Source organism: Bidens hawaiensis, unplaced genomic scaffold, assembly GCF_021521415.1.
Source record: "Bidens hawaiensis isolate Kalapana, Puna unplaced genomic scaffold, B.hawaiensis_p1.1 tig00010344_1, whole genome shotgun sequence".
NCBI classification, from domain to species: domain Eukaryota; kingdom Viridiplantae; phylum Streptophyta; class Magnoliopsida; order Asterales; family Asteraceae; genus Bidens; species Bidens hawaiensis.
The window spans coordinates 119,380-124,027 of NW_027491784.1; positions in this window are offsets into that span (position 1 = coordinate 119,380).

Consider the following 4,648-nt stretch of genomic DNA (forward strand, 5'->3'; position numbering starts at 1 on the left):
CACCAAGGTTTTCTTGGCTTCAATTCCCTGCGGGTGCTAGGTATATGAAGGGTTTTGCCTTAACACTGTACCCGCAGCCGTCTTACGGTTACTTGTTTGCCAAGGTTTATTTGGCTTCAATTCCCTGCGGGTGCTAGGTATGTGAAGGGTTTTGCCTTTACACTGTACCCGCATCCGTCTTACGGTTACTTGCTTGCCAAGGGGTAAGGGGTATTTTCCCGCTTACTTTTTAATATTTTCGAATTTTGAATTTTGAAATTCGAAGAGTTGGTGAAAAGATAACAGTCCAAACCTCTGAAACGTCGTGCGACGGTTTCTTCTGACTGTGTCAGGACGTGCAGGAAGTTATGGTGATGTGACAGAACATGGTCATTCCAGTCGCTATTTCAGGCGCGTGGGCGCGATTTTTCGGGCGCGTGGCCGCGAAATTACTGGCACACGTCCTTTCAACAGCTGTTGCCAGCTTGCTTTTTGCCACGTGTCATAGTTTCATTGCACATTCGATTTCTCTCTCCTCCGCATTAATTTCACCGCATTAATTGCGATTACTATATAAAGGGGGAGAGGGTTACTTACAATTCACACTTTTCACTCTTCTCTTCATCTTTAAGGCGATTTCCGGCGAATACTCCTTTATTCAATCGAGCATTCTCTCGAAATCGTTCTCTTCTTTCTCTGCAAGATGTCTTCTCGTGATGCTGAAGCTATAGCTGACGACAGGGGTACTGCTGGCGAGTGCCAGTGTGCTCTGCCCGGCGATCAGTACCGGTATGTTGTCAGGAAGTTCATGCTCGATCATCTCGAGCCTGAGTTTCCTGAATCCCACCAGACCGTGTATGATGCCCCCAGAGGCAAGATCGGGGTTTATGCTGCATTTTTTGTCTATGGGAATCTTAGATTCCCGTTGACAAAATTTGTTTACCGTGTCCTTGAGAGGCACGGTGTTCATTTGACCGAGCTGCACCCCATGGCGATCGCCAAGATTCGCCATTTTGAGTGGGTGTGCCGAATTTTGGGCATCGAGCCCCATGTGGACCGCCTGATGACCTTCTATACCTGGAGGTGCATCCAGGGGTGGTACACCTTGACGACCCGTATTAAGGGTCTGAAGATTTGCGACACCGAGCGCAGTCTTCGCGCGTGGAAGCAGGAATTCTTCTATATTTCTGCCCGCGCCATCCCCCTTGCCATGAAGTTTAAAAATGGCCAAGCGATACCGAGCCTTCACGCCCCCAACTACCAGGAGGCGGAATGGTTTTCGAAGATATCCCGGATCCAATCTCCGGTTTACCGGTTTGCGGAGTCCGGGATGGTCATGTTAGGGATGAGCCGGGTGTGGAAGGATGCGTCTCAGGTTCCCATCCTTCTCGAATACGGTTTGAACTCTATTCCCTATGGTATGTCTTGTCTTTCTTTTTGATACGCGTTTGTCTTCTAACTGTTTATTCTTTCAGAGGGAAATGATTTGGAGTCGCTTCTGTACCCGCGGGAAACCGATGGTCCTGCGCGGATGGGTACTCGTGCTCTGGACGAGGGCGAGTTGCCCATCCTGGAGCAAATGGCGGATCGGTTTGTGGAGGTTTATCCGCTGGGCCACGAGATCCTGAGCCACCGGCGGCCAGGTAAGGCGATATTCTTTCCTCAATCCCTCAATGCTGTACCCGCTGCTGGAATTCCTGACCCGTCTTCTTCTGAGGAATCCTCAGATGCTCCTCCGTTGGTGCGGAAGAAGAAGGCTGCTGCCGGCGTGAAGGGGAAGGAGAAGGCCTCCACAGCTGATCCAGTGGTTCTATCTGACTCGGAGTCAGATAGTGAAGAAGTGGCGGGGAAGCCCGGTGGTGAGAAGACCACTGCTCCGGAGGCTACGACCGTTACCTCCGGAGAACCAACGAAGACGACGGTGACCGGAACCAAGAGGCCGGCTCCATCGGGTTCCTCCCAGCCCGTCCGTACGTTCAGGGTCAAGAAAACCCGTAAGTACAATCATAATGTCTGTAGATTTATCACTTCATAAATTTATCCAACACTTTCCTCTTTGTGCAGGCGTGGATGTTGACGCATTCCGGGGTGAAGCGCAGAGGAGTACCCTTCCGCCAATGACGGTAGGCTTGGTCAGCCTACCTGAGGCGTCGACCCAGGTGACCGCGCCCGCTTCCGCTGGTTCAGTTGCTCCTGAGCAGACTGTTCCAGCTGAGATGACGTCCCCGCCGGCCGTGAGTGCGATTTTTACAGCATCCTTCACAGAGCCGGCGGTTACTGCTGCTGCTGACTACGAGGCGGCGACCACGGCGGCGACCACGGTGGCTGCCACCATGCCCGCGCCACCGGCACCGACGGCCGGACCATCAGGTACGCGCAGGGCTTCCCGCCGATCTTTGCCACCTTCCCGTCTGCCTGACCTGTTGGATGGATTTCCTTTAGGTTCAGGTGAAGGGTTTGGCGGCTATCGGCCTGTCATTGACCCTACAGGTGCGTAGGGTTCATTTCTTTTTCCCTTGTTTTTTTATCATCTTTTCCTTACTGCCTTTGTTTCTTTTGCAGTGTCGGATTCCAATGAAGTGTATGTTCCGCGATGGAACATACGCCGAGGAACAACCCTTCGTACCCCTGTGGAGTGCGTGGACTGGGCTCGCCACGCTGCTCCTCATGGTGCGTTGGGGGAAGCCATGGCTAGCTACCAGGAGGGTAGGCTAACCAATGAGCTTCGGGTTCTCCAAGCCCGGATGCAGCCGCGCGTCGAGCTGCTTTGTCGTGAGAACGACAAGTTGAAAGCAGCTCGCGCCAAGGACGTATCTGAGGCGCGTGCTCTTCGGGAGGAGAACCAACAGCTGGCGGCAGCTGCCGCCGACAAGGAGAAGGCCTTCAAGGCCCTCGAGGTTGAAGTTCAGGCGCGACTCGAGGCCCGCTCCAAGGCTGCCCAAGCTGTGAATGAACAGCTTCGGCTGGCCAGGGAGACTGCGCGAAACGCAACCGAGAGGGCTGCCAAGGCTGAAGCCGTTGCTGAGCCTTTGCGTGTGGAGAATGAGGAGCTCAAGGCCAAATTAGAGGCTCTCCAACGCGCTCATGATGCCTTGGCAATGGAAGATGCCAAGAAACTCCAGGAAATCCTGGACCAGAGGGGGGTGCTTGACCACACCGAGCGGAAACTCAAGGGCGTCGAAGAGGCTGCCGCAAAGGAAGTTTTACTTGCCACCCTTAACAAGAGCGAAGCCGAACGCGCCCATAACGAAGCTCAAGCTGCCCTCCAATGGCTTCTTCGAGAAGCGTTGCCTCAGGTATGTTTAGTTTTATCTTCACGCTTTTCTTTTGTAAGAAAAGGTTCTAATACTTGTGTTTTCTTTGTAGGTTGTGCGTCGGGTCTTTTCAGAGACCTCTTACGATGATGCTATGACCGCAGCCCTCAACGCTTCTCATGAGGATGGGGAAAAGGCCGGCTTCCTGCTTGGTCTAGGGTTTGTTGAGAAAGGCGTCCCGCCTTCCAACTTCCCTTTGTTCGATGTGGATACCGAAGCCATTTATGACCAAGCATTGAACCAATACGCCGCCTTCCCGCATCCAGTGGTGGAGAAGGTGGACGAAGTAGCTGCTGCTGATGATGGGTTAGCTGTCCTCAAAGCGTTCCTCGAACCACCCCGTTCTTCTGACGGAGCGGGTCCAAGTGGAAGCGGCCCTGAAGCTTGATCCTGAAGATCCCTTCCCATTGCTAAGATAGACTTGTATAGTTTTATTCTTTTGGGCGGGTAGTTACCCGGCCATTCTTGTAATAGTTAATTTGTGAAATATAAATCTTTTTGCGTATAAGATTGTTATTTCCTTCTTTGGGTTCCTTGCTTATAAACTTATGACTTGCATACTTAGTTTAAATTAGCAATTTTCCAAGTGTTTAGAATAAGAACCTTTGAACGTGGTTGATAATGGGTTAAAGTTTCGCTTCCTCCTTCGTGATTGTGCGGGTAGAACCGTCACTTGCACTTGGTAGGATGGCTAAACTTTAGCCTTCATCTGACCTGCGTGTAGGTTTCCCTTTTTGAAATTTCTAAGGCATTAAGATAAGTTAACCTTTGAACGTGGTTGATAATAGGTGTGAAGTTTTGTTTCCTCTTTCGTGATTGTGCGGGTAGAACCGTCACTTGCACTTAGTAGGATGGCAAAACTTTACCCTTATCTGACCTGCGTGTAGGTTTTCCTCATCCTTTGAGGATAAGTTAACCTTTGAACGTGGTTGATAATAGGTGTGAAGTTTTGTTTCCTCTTTCGTGATTGTGCGGGTAGAACCGTCACTTGCACTTAGTAGGGTGGCAAAACTTTACCCTTATCTGACCTGCGTGTAGGTTTTCCTCATCCTTTGAGGATAAGTTAACCTTTGAACGTGGTTGATAATAGGTGTGAAGTTTTGTTTCCTCTTTCGTGATTGTGCGGGTAGAACCGTCACTTGCACTTAGTAGGGTGGCAAAACTTTACCCTTATCTGACCTGCGTGTAGGTTTTCCTCATCCTTTGAGGATAAGTTAACCTTTGAACGTGGTTGATAATAGGTGTGAAGTTTTGTTTCCTCTTTCGTGATTGTGCGGGTAGAACCGTCACTTGCACTTAGTAGGGTGGCAAAACTTTACCCTTATCTGACCTGCGTGTAGGTTTTCCTTATCCTT